We start from the raw sequence: 18,026 nt of genomic DNA, 5'->3' as shown, positions 1-18,026 counted from the left end.
TTACAATTATGTATTCAAAAACGTGGTCCGGACTTCGCAGGAACTGTTGTTTAATAATTCTGGGCTCTTCCCTGGAATTCAGTCGCATTTTCTCCGCTGCTGAAGAATTGTTTATGTAGACCAACTGGATCTCTTCTTTGTTACCTACTGGTTATTCAATCTTCCTACCAATAATGTAATGCTTTATTTTGACGATAACTTCACCTTTCAACAGCGCACAATCTATAGAAGCGGTTGTGCTGTAGCTCTAGAAAAAATATAAATTCGAGCATAACATGAAATAATCTGCCCACTTTCTGGCGATATGCAGTCTCAATGCGCAGCAGAAAAAGTACGCTTCCAGCCCAGGCCTCCAAATTGATCCAAAGGGGACACAACGCGGACACTTCCTGGCTCAAGCACTTTCCACGAGGTGCAGATGCATCGCACGCACCGTATTGTTCAACTCGGCTCACCCCGGACGAACCTTCCCCAGAAACTTCAAAGAAACACCGAAAGACTAAAAAGGGAGGGGCCTTAAAACAAAATTTCTGCCAAAGATACGGATGCTGTGTACATGCTAGCTAGGAGATGCCGACGTCATCTTCTAATAAAGCCACCAAAAATAGGGCAGTCATTTTGACTATGGTGAAATGCTGTCGCTGGGTGTAAGCGAACACTGCGATTGATGAATGGCTTAAGTGTGGCGTCCTTTTTTACAGCGAAGCGGTTCACATCGAGTCCATGCGTTTTCTCAAGGAGTATTTTGGCTGGCATGCGTCCGCCAGTAGACAACCTATGCATAAAAAAAATTGCAGTGGCTTAGCTCGGTTATGTCAGGATATACGTAGCGTTAGCAAAGGTTCAGCTGATTATTCTTAGCGTTCCAGATTGTCTAGGATTATTAGCCTACTTCGCTTCATTCTTCGTACGCTGAACCGCTAATTGCCAGGCAACTACTTCGGGATCCGATGAGATAAGCTTCTCAGCTCTTCTGCACCGTTGAGCAGCATTTGCGCTCTCCTTCTCCATGGCGTTAACGACCTGCAAACGCCAATCAGAGGCGCTATCAAGCGGCTCCAGCACAGTGTCATACGGCGACTGCACAGGGAAGGCGAATAGTTGCGCGCGTGGCGCCAGTGTGTCTGCCATGGCTACGACGTCCCTAATCTCGAATGCGCAGACCAGCAGCCGCGAGTCGCGCGCGGCGTTGGCGGAGAGCGCGTGAGATGCCGGCTGCGGTGAGCCGGCTGTGTGACATCACTGATCCTCGCGCATGCGCAGCACGGCTCACGAGGATCCACGCGAAATCGGCTCCTGCTAGGCAAGTGTAGCTAACGCTACAAAAATGGAGACGGCGCAGCTGGCGGAGCGTGCCGAGCTTAGGGTGCCTTGATGCGCGCGTTTTGTTGCGCGTTTTGTCCAGGGTGAGGACATCTGCGGCGTCTACTGCGGCGCGGCTGCCATATTTTAGCCCACGGCTTCTTACCGGCGTCTCACCCCTCTACGGCAGCTGCGCTGAGAGGCACGACACGCGGGGAAAAAAATGGCGTCGTGGCGGCATCAGCCCCTTCAAAGAATGGGAACACCCTAAGGGGGGCGCACACATCGAGGCACACTAGCCGAGCTGTTCGCGGAGCGCGCTCACGCGGCGGTGCTTGCCTTGTCGTCATGTGGGGGCGTTGCTATAGTATGACGTAGAGCACTGCCAGAAACCGGAGAAGGCAAGACGCCGAGACTGCGCCCCGCGTTTACCGAGGAGAAAAAAGCCAACCAAGCTGACAGGCGTTCACAGATGCAAAGCTAATACAGACAGAGAAAAGGGCCCCTACAAAAGATGAGAATCCGTCAGAAGGCCATGATTACGAGGAATAACGTCACTGTCTTCAGCCGCTCACGCCGGAGGATCAAGGTGCCTACGGGAAAACGCGAATATAGCATCGTTGGTAATGCTTCCCAAAAAATATTTGCCGGGCAAAGAAATTTTTAGTGATGAGTTCACAATCTGTACTTAAGGCAAATGGCCTGCTGTAATATAAGACCAGACTTATAAGACCAGATTTTGAAACATGGTCCTCTTGTCATGCAGCTTGTGGTTATGCATAGAATTCAGACATCAGTCAGCATGGTTGTTTGTCTCATTTCTTTGGACATCGTCCTTGGATTTCGTCTTTGCTCTTTCTTCAAGTTCAGAACTCGGAAAGAAGCATGCCGATTTCTCAGAGTTGTTTTAGGGGCGAAGCTCCTTAAGGCGGCACCCGTTTGTCCCTCGTAGTCGTAGTCGTAGTAGTCGTAGTGCGTAACCAGTCTTACGCTTTGACCTCCAAGGTGGTGCCGGTGGGAGATTTTTCCTGTGCGTTGTTGAACAATAAAAAATTCGCAGCGTGCGCGTTAACTAAAAGCCGAATTCTTCTGTCTCTCATTCCTCATTAGCAGCCATTGGCATGTTCCAGTAGGAAACGTTAGTAGAAGTAGAAGTGTAAGTGTTAGCTAAAAGCCGACTTCTTCTGTCTCTCATTCCCATTAGCAGCCATTGTTTACCTCGAAGGTAGTGCCTGGTGAGATTTCTCCTGTGCGTGATTAAACAATAAAAATTTTGTTCAAAACGCCGTTGATTGATGAAATAAACCAACGAAAGACGCCAGATGTTTTGTAAAAGCAAAACGAAAGAACGCCAGATGTTTCTAAAGCAAAACGAAAAGACGCCAGCTGCTTAACGAAAGACGCCAGATGTTTTCTAAAGCAATGGTTTTCTAAACAATGAAAATTCACAGCGTACATGTAAAATTAAAGTGAGCTGCAAGTCGTCATAACTCATCGAACCTTTAGTATAAACGCGCACGACCTCACGTCGGTGATGATGTACTGGGCAGAATTCACGGAAGATTCACGGTTTACCGATGAACCTCCGCAGCTTCGCCCACTCATCATCGTTCACTCCGTGGATATGCTGTGATTTCTTCTACTCATGTAAGTTAAACAAATGAAAAGTAGAATCGTGGGGCTCAGACGAAATTAAAGTGCTTTTAAAACTCAATGTAGCCTCGCCCTGCCAACTTAGCGGCTGGAGGTTTTATTGGCCACGTGGCTTTCACTGTCAAATTGAGATGACATTCTCATTTCCAAGTGATGTGAGCCGGTCATCGTAAAGTGGTTTCTTGTCAAGTGAACGCGGATCATAGTTTCCGTGTCATACTGTTTTCAAGCAACCTAGATGAATGCAATGTAATCTCAGATTCTATTTCTGGGTCGTGCTGTTTCCAAACAACCTAGATGTATGCAATTTCCGACGTCCGAAAGATGATACACTTGACTGATATGCCCAAATTGTGACAAGGTAGGCCGTCCGAAAGATTGTTCACTGAAGTGTTATCGTGCACGTGGATGAACTTGTACAGGTATAAAACGTGAGGCTTGAGGCATTCACCGAGCACTGAAAACAGAAGGAACCTTTGGAAACTGCTTAGCCAGAGTCATTGCGGAAGGTGAGGCGTAATTAACTTTTTCAAGTAAAGAATTGTTGATGAATGTCGCATAGATTCCTAAAAGCGGGAATTTATTTTATAGCGGAGCTGTTGAGATTTTCTTTATGCCGCGTGGCATGACCTGAATACAATCATAATATTGAACCAGCACGCCTTCTCTTCATCCTCTTCTTAATTCTCTGCTTCGCTCCCAAATCATGTGCGCCGATTCGTCCGGCGCAGGACCCAGCAACTCTGATGGTCGAGAGATCGAGTGCAGAGAAAGAAAGAAAGCGAAAGTGAGAAATAGAGAGAAAGAAATGGAAGAAAGCGAGAAGAAGACATACGACGAGAGAACGAGTACATAGATAGTAAGAAGAGAGAGAGAAAAGGTTTATTATGGCAGAAAAGCTGAGAGGTCGGATAGTAAGAAACGCGCGAATGTAAAGCACGGGACGAAGAAGGAACATACACAGCAACAGAAGCGCTGCCTATCAACTCTTTATTTCTCGCGTTTGCGACGCATAGATACCCACACGAACCATCAGCAAGAAAAAGAAAAGAAAGAAAAAAATTGGGGGGCCGTTAAGCTTCGCCTTTAAGAGTTGAACGCAATAGCGAAATCCGGCCCCTAGTGCGCACTTCCACCACTAAGTGCATACTTATTAATGCGTATTGTTACACACACACGCACAGAGACACAAACACGGGCGCGCGCGCGCGCGCGAATAGTACATACAGATTTTTGATCTGAAGCAAGAGTCGCATGGCCTCCAAGATAAACGCCGCGCGCTTGCCATCTCGCAGGCCATAGAGAGTCTCACAATGCCTCACAGATGGCAGCACATTATCTAGCTTTTGCTGTTTGCCTGATCAACGCCTCCTCTGGAAAGCCGGCGTTGGCTTGATATTTTCCGCTAGATAGACATAGTCGTCCATTTTTAGAGTTGTTTGAAAGTTCGTGTGTGCTTTCAGCGGCGATAACTGCACTATCCCGGCCTTTTTCGACGTAGTTCGATGGCCTCCCAAATGCGCCTACAAATCGCCGAATGGGCTCGTTTTCGTCGTGACACCTGTCGAAGAAAAGGCGTTAATTAAGGACACTCCTTCCACTACATGGCATTTATGTAGTGTTTTTTTTTCCGAAGCAGCTGCAAGTAGCATCGTGGCTTTCTGGTAGGACACTGGCTTGCCACGCGAGCAGCCCGGGTTCGATCCTCAATGGGGCCGAAAATTTTATTCTTTATTTGCTTCTTTCTCGATTTTTCGCTCACGGACGATTTTTAGCTCACAACCAGTGGTGCCGACACCGACGCCGACGGCGGAATTTCTGCGACACGAGCTCTCTAATGCTATCGCGTTAAAATTCGGTGATATCCGTTGAGGACTCAGCCTTGTGCTGATTACCAACGATTTAATAACGCAATGAGGGTTGCAACGTTAGCTTGTTGGTTACTCATTTGGTTACTCATTTCTCGTGTCCGTGTTTCCTTTCGCGCTACACCAAAAGCCTTTCAAATATTAGCGCAAGCTCTTTGCTTGACAGTGCAAGAGGTACCACACTCGTACACTCACACACCTATTTGCCGCATGTACGATGTTTTAGGACTCTATAATCTCCCTAACATGCTCGTCTTTGTGGTGACTGTTAATTCCGCTCCATTACAAGAGCTCGCGTGACCCGGACGCACCTCGTGGCTCAGATGCAGTTCCACTTTGTCGACAATGCACGTTTAGGTGTCCCTGTTTGCTGTCATTATTATTGTAGTGCTGTTACCTCAACCTGCGGTTGACATATCTGCCTGTCTGCCCAATATACTAATGGATTGCCACAAGATGGTTCGCATAGGTCTTTATACGTGGCAAACGCAAAAAAGAGTTGATAGTCAGCGCTCGTGTCGTGGTGTATGTTAATTCTTCGTTGTGTGATTTAGGCTCGCGCTGTCCTTTCCATCATAATTTACCAACTTGCCCAGCAAGCTTCACTCCTGAGTACAGTAAGAGAGAGAGAGAGAGAAAAGATAGAACGAAACAGAAAGAGAGAAATAGAGAGAAAGAAAGGGAAGAAAGATAGAAAAAGATAGAAAGACAAAGGAAGAAGTAGCCAGAGAAACAAAGATATATAAAAGAACAGGCACAAAGGGAGATAGAATTAAAGAGCAAGCATAGTCATGTATAGCGTAGTATAGCAAGTGGGGAGAAAGAGAAGTGAGAGTCAGGGAGGGAGAAAGGAGAATGAGAAAGGGCAAAGCATAGCATAGCAGTCTTGTAGAGTATAGTGTAGGCAACCCAAGCTCAAGTTTGGGCGCGACGACCGCATGGCTGAGCTATGCGTTGTTGGGGGCAGACGCTGCCCGCGAAGGCGGATTTGCCAGCGGCGGCGGCAAGGCCGCGTGCGCGCATGCGCTCCTCATTCGGCCCAGAGGACTGCTCGTCGGCAATAGTTACATTGTGAGGCGCCACAGATGCAATCCGAGAGCTCTGCGCGTGCGCGGAAGCGGGGGCGACAGTGTTGTGGCCGTGGGTGCCCCAGTTGCGATAAGAGCAGTGGCGTGGCTCAACGTTGCTTTAGAAGCCTATTGCAAGGGGTGGGAAAGGTGAGTTAGACTGAATAGGAGTGAAAGGAGGAGGCCAACGCCACGAGTTCCGCTGCCTCCTTAGCCTTCGCACCACTGGTGAGTAGGTGCCCCAAGTTTTTAGCTCAACACTGTCAACGAAGCGCTTACACGCGCTCCAGCTACAGCCATAGGCGTGCGCACAGGGGGGGGGGGGGCAGGGGTGGCGGCCGCCTCCTTAATCACCTAAGAGGGGGGAGCGCAAAATCTGCCCCGTATATTGACCCTTCTAGTCACCAAAGAGGGGGGGGGGCGCAAAATCTGCCTCGTACATTGATTTAGAAGGGTGGGGGGTGCTGCGACGATCCTTTGCCCCCCCAAATGGGGAACCCTGCGCACGCCTATGGCTACAGCCGTTCTCATATTGTAAGCTTCGACGACCTCCCTTTTCTCCTGGTCGCTCACGTGTTCCAATTATTGTTGCTTCAAGCACCGCACTGCACTTTCACATAATGCAGCATGTCGCCAGGTGTCTCGGAGACGAAGACCAGACGAAAAGGGAAGTCGTCGAAGCTAGCAATAAAAGAACGCTTGCAGATGGCTCGTGTGTAAGCGTTCCGTCAAGAGCGCTCAGCCAAAAAGAAATAGAGGTGATCTACGAAGCTAGATGGCCTCCGTAACTAAGGCAAATCTGCGCCTGAGTGTAGTCTATGTATATTTCTCATGGTCATCTCCGCATTAAGAAGTTGGTAGGTTGCGTTGATGTGTTATGTGTCTTTTCTCGAGGTCCAGCCCATTTTGTAGTTTTAGGCAAACAAAGTTCATCATGTTTAACCAATTAGCCCACTGTCACGTTGTTAAAAAGTGTATTGATAGGGTTTACGATCCAAGACAGAGTTGTGTTTCCGACGCAAGCTGCCAATATCAACTACAGGTTAATTTTCGCAGCTTGGTCATCTTGAACGTGAGTGTAAATCTCAGTGTGTTGGCGTTCTTCAATGTTGGCCTAATCAAAAAGCTGTCGATATGCACATAATCAAACGCAAGTGCTCCTGCTTAACAACACAATACCACATCCGCAAGAGGATGAAAATCGTTCTGTGCCTAGATCTATCGTTTCGATATGATGAAGACAAATATATCAGATTGTTTTACGTAGCCTTCACAAATGCATTTGTGACTTCATTGTGCAGTAAAACGCTTCATACGAACGTCATTTTATACGTTCATGCGTAAAAACGCTTTGGCTTCTCAGACTTGAGAGTCTGATTTAGGACCTTTCCTTGGCCTGCAGTTACTACCTTTAGCCGCTGTGACGTTATGATTGAAGCACAGAAATTGTAACAGGTGTGTCTTTTCACGAAGTACGACACTTCTTCATGTACTGCAAAATTCTTTTCCGGACCTATCATGAAAAAGCTATTTATTCTTGTTCCTAGGTTTCTAACAAGTCATGTTAGCCTGTTTGACGTGAATCTCTGACCAAGATTTTTCTCTTGCTAGATAATTGCCTCGCGACGCTACCAGCTTTGTGAAAAGATGGCCGGAAGATCCGCCTTACTGATTCTAGCCATCGCTTTGCTGCTTGTATGCGGTAAGTGGAGCCAATACTGACTACCTGCAATATAAAACTGCTGGTTTGTGCGCAACTGTTTATGTTTGCAAGCAAACAGTGAGAACTCGACAACTTAGCTTCAGTTAGGATCGTTCGATATTTCCTGCGAAAATACTTTAAGGGTTCTCACGTGATCACGTTAAAGAGCTCGTGCCGCAAGTAATCTGGAGTGTCTGTCGTCTTACGTGAGTGAAAAATGGCCATGGATGCCAATAGTAATATTCGTGGGTGCGAACCCGAATCGAGCACGCGCCTTTTGCTTGGCATACAGGTGCTTTACCACAGGGCCACACCGGTGATGAAAGATGTTTCAAAAAACATGGCTGATTCCTCCTTCGTAGGAGTCGGTATAACACTATAGTGAAACGTGTCTTCACAGAAGTAGTGCTTATTGTGTAATGATGAGAGCTTGTCAATGTCCATTCGTGTTTGGCAGCCATAGCACCGTTTGGAGGGGATGCACCATTCTTGACGCCTATTTCGTAGAGGTTCGTAGCTTGAGCCGCAAACACGTGCGTCCCGCTGGCCTCTGTCGCGTTCCAACAAGGCACGACATTCGCCAGTCGATATCTTATCCTTTGTGCAACGCGTATTGCAGCAGTTTTGTTAGTCGGTGCTCTTGGAATCGAAGTAGTCAGCGGTGGAGAAATGCCGTTTGTGCATGTATAAGCTACACTACTCTGATGAGCTGGCGCACGCTAACACGAAGCGAAAGGCAAAGAACGTGACTGCATGCGACGCCCGCGCAGCCAGTGCCCATCGCTGGTATCGAGACGCTTTAAGCATGACCTCCGATATTGAGCGCAATCTCGGAGTAAGCGCTATTAAGTGGCGATCGTGACGCAGTACTTTTTTTCAGTTCTCACAGACGGCGGCACCGCCCCGCTCCGCCCTGCCTACCTACACAGCAAACGGAGAGCACCGTGTGGCAGATATAAGGCGCGTTCGTGAAGTGTCCAGCTACTGCCAAGGTAGCTTAGTTGGTTTAGCGTCGGGCGCTTACCGTCGCAGCCACAACGTCGTGGGTTCGATTCTGAGCGGCGTAACTTTTTCTTGGTTTTTTTTTCTCGCCCGTTGGCATCCAGTTTATCAGCGTCATACCCGTAACAGATGTACTGGATGGACCCCGGCATAAAACACGTTCGTATTAAAACAGAAAAAAAACATGGAGGCGTCTTGTGCGAGGAGTCCCGTTGACACATGTAATATTGTGTGGAAGACACGTAGAACCGCAGCAACCGTGACACCATGTAAACTGTTCTGATGCTACCCATCAACTGTGTTCATTACGTTTTTTTTTTCAGTAACAGCATCAACAAAGTATGCAGATGACTGAGTACGCGCAATGCCTTACTCTCGTGTGGTAGCTACTTCGCTAATTTGTAAAATAGCAAATGATGGTTTAGTGAGAACTTCGCGATGGTACTTGCAGTAGCCATCCTACGGTAGCCTAAAACTGCGAAAGGCTCCTTTGCTCGCGGCACAGTTGAGGCACCGAATGAAATGTGAACTCATGCTTTGGCATAAGATAGCGAAACCAAGCGAGCCCGGATTACGCTGACGCGTTCTACTCTTGACGGTGAAACTGAATCATCCTCCATGTTTGTTTATCCCAGCTACAATACACCTTTATAACTGCTCTGCACTGAGCGTCTTATGGTCCTGCAAGAATTACGGAAAGACAAGTGTATTAAATGGGCAGACGAAAGTATGTGCTTTGTAGCTGTCTAAAGAAAAAAGAAATGGGAAGCAAGAAAGCAACGGAAGGTACAAGCAACTGCGTTGTATTGAATATACAAGGCTGTGCAAGAAGCTATCCCAGTGGAAATGACAAGCAGAAAAGAAGAACAATGGAGTATCACATCTGTAGCTTACAAGTGATAGAGGAGCGCTGCTGTCGTTAGCAACTTTTGCTTTCAGGGAAATCGTTTAACTGTTCATACTGCCACTTTCGCCAACAATTTTGTTTCAGCACATTTGGTTTTATATTTAACTAGTATTTTTTGTGTTGCATTCCCACTTAGGGGGCAGTGTAGAGTCCTGTAATGTATGAAGAATCAATCAATAAATCATTTTCAAGGGTCGCGTAATGTGCTTTTCTTGTCCTGAAATTTAATTTTTACTGTAATAAATGAGATAATATGTTAGATGCATGCATTACTGCTGAGCTGGATTTTCTCTTATGCCAACACTTGCTCTCTCACTAAGAAACATACCACTGGCCTTCACCATGCCTGGCATTAAGGCGCTTTTCTACTCTGTCAACGTAAGTCCTGAATCACCAGGGCATAAATGAGCTACATGATGCACCCAGGAATAGTCCTTTGCTGAAGTACATACCCCTTATACTCTGTTCTAGATCTGTGGACGGTGTGAACAGCATTTAACATCGCAGCATCTTGCCTGACCCGTTCAATGAGCGATATTTTTTCACGAAAGTTCAAAGTATCTGCACAACATAAGCATATCGTTGCTTAGATGATTCGCGTATAGATCGTTAGTCCTTGTTAAAGAAAGACTTCTATGGGTGCGGTTGTGTCAAGCTGAAACAAATGCATTTTCCTAATTTTGAAGGCTTCCACTCCGCGAAATTTTTAAGTGTCCCCTTTGTCGTATAGATGCCAGCTATCGCAAAATAAATTTTCCAGCACCCACATTTTCCTCTTTCATGACTAAAGTTAGTGTCGCTCAAGATCTATTAGAAGGATCCTCAGTGAGTTTCTTTTTTTGGAAAACTGAAATCAAGCCATAGCGCGTTTGTACTAACGGGCATCACAATGTTCAATTCCTTAGGATCTCTGTGCCTTGAACGTTAGCAAATGTACAAGGCAGCTCTTGTGCGTTATAGTTCAGTGACAAAGGTCACCAGCACCTGCCGTGCGTTAACCTGTTCTGCTTATATAGTGTAGTCTTTCTATTATCTTGGCACGTATGGGATGTCTTGAATATGCCGATTGTTTCGAGGGTACTGGAGGCAGCTTAAAGCTTGCAGAAAAAGCACATCCTCTTCATATATAAAGAAAAAACGCTGAATAAACATGAGCAAATACTCTTAAAATGATACCGGAAGAACGTAACAGCGCTTTAGCTTATTTTAATATTACCAAAAGAAGTATGGTGTAATAACATCCGCAAATAGACATGCTTTCTTACGAGGCGATGTTTAAGCGTTGCTTGTTCCCATTTATTTTGTCCATCTCCATATCTAGAAGGGAATGCAATTGTTAGGCGGTCGTCGGAGCCTCAAGCCGGTGCAAGGGCCTTCTTAGAGGCATCGGAGCGTTCCAGCAGTGCAGCCCACGAAGAGCAAGGCCGGGTTGGCAGCAACTGTGTCGCTACGCTCTGTGGCCAGCAGATGGGGTGAGAAGTCAATGCTTCTTGATCGCCATCTGGACAGAGGCAACGGGGTAGAATGGTGGTGGCCGGACGCGATCCTGTATTAAAGGAAGAATCAACAAAACGGCGTGTTGTCTTATTAGTCTGTATTTCCTTCTTGGTGGCATAGTCACAACGTGCAAAAGCCTTCCGGGCAGAAAGGGCTTCCTGCTGAATTCCCATCACCACTGCTTTTCTTTACGTTAATTCAGATCATTTACCAGCGAAGCTGTTTAGCTAATCGTTCCTTGTGAGTAGATCCATATGACTATATCATCATCATAAACCTGTATGTGTCACATAAATTGTGTAATTCACACTATCCCCACTGGTCCACTAGAAAAAAAGACGGCAACAGTTAGCCCAAGGAATAGCAGCCGAGTACGTACAAAGAAAAAGTTCAACATCGCTCCAGCCAAGTTCAAGCCAAGTTAAAGCAAAAGCTCAACATCGTTACAGCCAAGTTCAAGGCAAGTTCAACATCACTACATTCAAATTCAAGGCAAGTTCAAGCAAACGTTTTGGCAAAACCTCTGCCTCGATACAGCAGTAGGTAAGCATGAGGCCGATGGGCTTCGTTGTGTGTCGTGCATTGCGCGCCTTAGTAAAAGCTTTCAGCAATTCTCTTTCAGGAACCTTTTTCAGGAGCCCTGAATATGCGAACATGTATTGTAGCGCTTAAAGCGCACACAAAAGAAAGAAGAGAGTGACACAAACTGATCATTTTATTGCCAGAACAACGTGAAATAATTATTACTTGTCACAACCAACGTTACGCGTGACTGCAAGGCCAGCCCTGCAACGTGAAAATATCCACAGACTCGTGTCGTGCCGCTTGCATGCGCAAATTTCTTAGGCGCTAAAGATATAGAGGCTACGATAACTCATTAGTCGTTTGCACTAGTTAGCCTACAGGCATCAATAATGAGGCTAGACATTTCGTTATCGTTACACGCAACGAGCTTGGAAATCCCAATGTAAGGTATGCAACTGCGATTATCACAATGAAGTGCAAGCCAACTATCCTTCCGGACAGAAAGCAAACCCTTGAGTGACCGCACTAGGTTGTTCGTTTAAGGTTACAGTGGTAACGTGCTGTTACCCGACAAGTTTTTCATGTTTTCCTGTGTCCACCTGTGGGACGCTCGGTGGGCGAAAGGCGTAACTGCCAAACACATCTGTTGCACGACCTCTAATTTTCTGTTCCTTCACTTCCTGATTGCTCCTTCTCCCTTACAAGGAGGCCATAGATGACGGCTTACAATTTTTGAGACAACCTGAAGAAATTACGCCGACGCCGCGCAATACGTACTGAAAACGACAACAAAATTTCGCCATCTCCCACTAAAGGGAACCGTGTGGGGATGCGAAGGAGCGCATGGGTCGACTTAAAGTTCCGTTCATCACGTGCACCTTGCCCGATGTTAACGCGTCCTTGCATGCGGAGCACACCATGAATTCACTGTAGTTGCTGTTACTAGTCCCGAACTCTTGTTGGAGCGCGCCACGCGGGTTCATCGCGCGTCTGCAGAATCTCGTTCCCAGATGCCATCACGTGATTGCTGAGAGAGTGTAAGAGGGAGAGGCCACAGCATCTTACCCAGCCCCTTACACAGGCCCGAACGCGCCAGCGCATGCCAGCACACCTGGTTTTGTCTGCGTTACGCCAAGCAACGACAGCATATGGCAGTCCGGACCTCCAAAATTGCTTTGCACGTATCATCATCAAGGCGGTCGAAGAACAAGACGAAGAAGACTTCTCCTTGGCGCGAGCGCGCGCTCCATATGTTAGAGATGGCTATGGCAATCTTTAGAAAGCGGACGGTTGCCAATGGAACTACAGACAAAGCCCAGCGCAAAAGCTGCTTCGCATCTAAAAGCTGTCCGAGTAATCCGCCACCTTCTAGTAGCCAAATACCTGTCACAAAGAACATGCCCTGGTTGAAAGATAAGCAATATGGCAAGCGATGACCTCCTTCTGCGACTTCGTGACTAACTGCAGCACACAAAACTGGAAAGCCTTTTTGCATTTGGGGACATTCCTATTTCGGTAACCTGTCAGCGTTCGATGTACACTTTTAGCGATGTTATCTCGAAAAGCGACTTCCCGGACGCCAGCGCAAGTGAACTGCTGGAAGAAATACAAGAAATGCAGAGCGTAGTAAGCGTAAAAAAATTTTAGCAAAGACACGACGACTAAGAATGTTCAGCGAAGCACCTAAAATTGTCACAGTCGGTACTACTAAACTTCCAGACTGTATCGAAACCAGTTACTAGGAGATCAGTGTGCGGCCATACTTTCTGAAGCCACATCAACGCTTCAAGTTTGGCCGGTTCGGACATAGATCCCAAAGCTGCCACGGGCGCACTACTTGTGCAAGTAGCACTTCGCATGGCCATTGCTTCAACGTTTGCAACTCAACGGTCATGGCGTCCATTTGAGCAAATACTAAGGCCCTGCCTAATCACGATCTTCTTTGTCTGGAAGAAGGAAACAAGTAACTTAACCAACTCGCGCAAATTGATATTGTCGTTTCAAGGAGCAGGCAATGGTTCCTCTCTTCCCCACAATCTGTCTGGTTCGTCTTACATGGTTGTTCGCGCCGCGGCCCTATCAGTACTATTGCTGGAAGCAATGCCGAAATACATGCACACAGTGCAAGCAAACAGCAGATTTATTTCAAATTATGTGGTCGTGCCCAGCAGTAAACCATTAGAATCAGGAGGTAAATAGCAATGAGCAGTGGGAGGCTGTGCTGCGTGGCTCTGACCCTGACATGCAGGCCAGGGTTATCAAGAAAGCTGAAGATGCCGCCCAGGCCCAGACTCTCGTGACCGCCTAACCACAAAGCCGGCCACCCGAATACCTTGGTCTTCAAATAAAATTTGTACTCACTCACTTTCAAAATAAGATGTTTCAGCACTTGCGCGAGCAGGGACAAACTTTCTTTACTGGACACGGACCGAGCCACTTAGGAGCGAGTCAGGCTGAGAACGCCTTGCTTTTAGCATCTAGAACACTCTAAGAGCACTAACGCTGATTTCTACAACACTGAGTGTTCCCGTTTTCCTCCAGTGGCTTGAGCGCGACGTCATGATCATTAATTTCTGGTTCTACATGCAAAAGCGATGATGTCATTATGAGGCACCTTATCGTAGAAGGCTTCGCAAATTGACATCACCTGGCGTTCTGTAACATGCACTCACATCGCACAGCGCACGCGCCTGCAGCATTTCGTCTCCATTGCAATGCAACCGCCGTGGCCGGGAACGAAACCGTGCCTACAGGGTGAATAGCTCGAGACTGCGACGCAATCGCGAAGAAAATTCTCAGATGCGTTGTTTCTTATTCAAGTCAACGGGTGGCGTTCACCATGAGAACGCTCCCCCAAATGCCCAACTCGCTATACAGCACGTAAATAAAACAAAACGTGCTCGCTTATTCCATCAGACGTGCTTACTCCGATGCTTGGGGAGGGGGCTCAGCCTGAACGCAACCACAAGTCACGGCAATTGACGAGAGTGGACAGTCCTTCACCACCAAAAGGGACTACAAATCAAGCACGACCACTACAGCGCTAAAGATAGCTAAAAATGCTTGGTTTTATCTCTTACTCATCCAAATTACACGCGCTGTAATGTGAAGATGTTATCAAGTGTAACACAGCTGCGTGCGAAGACTTCAGCAACATTGGCGTAGAAACATGCGCTAAAGCTTTGTACGTTAAAACATTCGGTAGATCCCACGCGTTGTGGGGAATCGATTCCATGCGAAGCAGTCGGCCAGTACACCTATGCTGTATTTTGTGGCTTTGAGCCAAGCGTTACGAGGTGGATCGACGTGTTTTTGTAAGTGTAGCAGCTGTGCGCACATCGTGGGCTTACCAGGCACGTTGACAACACTGGAGTCTAAAGGGTAACTTATGGTGCGACGTAACGTCCGCCCTCACGTTAGAGTACATACGTCAGTATTGTCGAAACTAAGCGCTCAATATGGTGCAATCATATGAATATATCTTCGTTTTTCTGTGAGCTGATTTTCTTCAACTATGAACTGCGAAATAAAATTGCATAACTCCAAACTGCGCTGACACAGACGCACATGCGTTCATACGTGTCTGCCTCACATCGTTCGGATTTCATTGAAGCACAATGCTGCAGGGAAGTACGCCTGTAGGTACGGTAAACTATTAGCACAATTTCTATTCAGTATCACTACAAACATTGAGGCAAATGATAGCGAATGACTAAACATGCGCCCAAACAAATAGATATGTCCCAGCAGACTTAATGCATTATGTGCCCCAGCGGAATGGCCCAGCCGACTTAATGCCTTACCGTAGCATGCGAGGGTTTATTGTTCAGCTGCCACCTCGTGGAAAGATCACGTGCCTCATGAAGCCCCCCAGAAAAAGTAGTGTTCCCTATTGACCGTCTTTGTTACAGACGGCGCTGGCTAAGGCTCTCAGGGATTAGACGCGCTACACGTACAAAATAATATCTGGGGTTTAACGTCCCAAAACCACGATATGATTATGACAGACGCCGTAGTGAAGGGCTCCGGAAATTTCGACCACCTGGGGTTCTTTAACGTGCACCTAAATCTAAGTACACGAGCCTCAAACAATTTCGCCTCCATCGAAAATGCAGCCGCCGCCGCCGAGATTCGATCCCGCGACCTTCGGGTCAGCAGTCGAGCGCCATAACCACTAGACCACCGTGGCGGGGTGCGCTACACGTACAGAAAATCTCAATGAAGTGGGCGGAGGAGCGCCTGCCGTTGTAGCTCAATTGGTAGAACATCGGAAGCCCAATTCCAATGTCAAGAATTTGGATCACACCGACGTAAAGGGTAATCTTTGTCCACTTTCTTTCATTTAATTTGCGTCATAATTACTGCACCACACTTCAGGAGAACAAATGATGTCCCATATGTTTTCCTTGGCCGAAGTGTCGTTTGGCGGAATCTAAGAAAGAAACGTACCCCAAGAAAAAAAGTTCCCTTCTTTCGTGTACTCAGTTTCCAGCATCAGGCAACATTGATTCGCCTCGTATCGCTTGGCTCAAAGTCAAAGAATGCGCCGTAGGTGTCTCCTCGATGACTGCTTCGCATATATAGATTGCCACATTGCGCGGGATCTGCCGGAATTTTTCGTTGTTGTACATGCGGCTCCCTTAGGTGCATATTTTGCGCTCAAGAGATATTATGTGCGATACGCTTAGAGGAAACTGACACAGGATACCCAGGAACAAACTCTTAGGACAACGCTGTGGCCGGTTTGAGAGTTCCACGTTGAATACAATATGCAAATTTGAAGGCAAGCAATCCCAGGGAAACTGTCTCGGCGCGCGGATTATCTAGACGCTGGTAATTATTATATGATGACTTAGCACTGGCAAAACCAGCATATGCCTTCTTTCATGCCCTTTCCGGTCATTTTTTTTTCAGCGCACTGTGAGTACCTAGCCACGTTTTATCTTAACATCGTTGTTCCGTGATTTATAGCATATCACGTCTTCAATTTGAGAGTCTGACAGCAAGTTGTTTGATGTATGAGTCACCTACCTCCATTTATACGCTATTCATGGAGCCTATGAAGATTAGTGTGGAACCGTGGGCAATTTCCTGCATCCTTTCTCCTGTTTATGCAAGCGACGAGTCCTGTCAACGCTTTAGTATAAAACAAACTGATATTCACCAGAGCAATAGAGCACGTATCGTCACTCGCTACACATCCAAACGTATGTGAATGTGAATTCTTTATGAAAATGTACACTTCACGAGGCAGCTTTCCATTTTTTTTCTTGAAACTCCTAAGGTGCGTTGTCGGAGCATTTAAGCACGCAACTGCCTTCTTCAATGTGCTAGACGAGATCGTGCTCTGTTTACTTTTGAAGTCAACTTGCTATGTGCAATATTTTAATGTTTTACCTCATGCAAGTGTAATTATATGTTCATACGTTAAAACGCTTCGTCTCATTTATGCTCTTTTCTTAACTACCTTTAATCGCTGAGACCTTATGATCACGTACATAGGTTGTAACAGCTTTGTCTTTTCACGTAGTAAGGCATTACTGCAAGGAACTTTACCTGACCTCATGAAAGAGTAATTCGGTTATGTCCGTTGACCTCTAAGAACTAGTTTGAGTATGGTTGACTTGAATATGAATACACTTTTTTTTTCGCTAGATAATTGCTTTTAGAAGACACCACCATAGTGAAAAACATGGCCAGCAGATCCGCCTTAGTGCTTTTAGCCATCGGTCTTCTCCTTCTGTGCGGTAAGTGAAGACAATAATGATTTACCAAGATATGAAACTACTTCTTTTGGGTTTGAAGTGTGCACATCTCATCTTTTTCGGTTTGGAAACTTACAGTCACAGATTAACAAGTGAAGCCCCATTTAGGATGGTTCGATGTGCACTGCGAAAAGGCTTTGGGTTCTTTGACGTGATAGCTTTAAAGAGCCCTTGTCGCAAAAATTCTACCGTCGGTGTCCGTGAGTGAAAGATCGCAATGGATGTAAAAACAATTTAGTGGTACAAGCCCGAATTGAACCCAGGCCTTCCGTGTGGCAGTCAGATGTTCTACTCCAGAGCCACGTGCGTGGTTTAAACTGTTTCGGAAAGAAACCCTATGCAGACCTCATGTAGTGCGAGCCGTGGTGTTAGCACATGTATCATTGTGGGTAGAAACTTAGAATACCTGCAAAGGTCACAGGTGAATTGCGCGTCATGTGGGTGATTGAAAAGTCCGCCCACTAAAAAGTGCTAGGTATAACTAATCATCGTCAGCAGCAGCGACAGCATTAGAAAGCCTGCTGTGGCGTAGGTGTTCATATTGTCTTATAGGCGCGTAGTGGGCACTTCGCAACTGTTCTTGCGGCAGGCATGCGTTCTAGGAACGTTTAATGGGGTCAGTGTTAATGGGGCAATGGACAGGGGGCGCAGTGGGGTAGCCGCCCTTCCTAATCACCTAAGAGGGGGGGGGGGCGCAATGTCTGCCCTGTACATTGACACTTCTAGTCACCTAAGAGG

This window comes from Rhipicephalus sanguineus, chromosome 4 (genome assembly GCF_013339695.2).
Source record: "Rhipicephalus sanguineus isolate Rsan-2018 chromosome 4, BIME_Rsan_1.4, whole genome shotgun sequence".
NCBI lineage: Eukaryota > Metazoa > Arthropoda > Arachnida > Ixodida > Ixodidae > Rhipicephalus > Rhipicephalus sanguineus.
Note: the sequence above shows the minus strand (reverse complement) of the source record.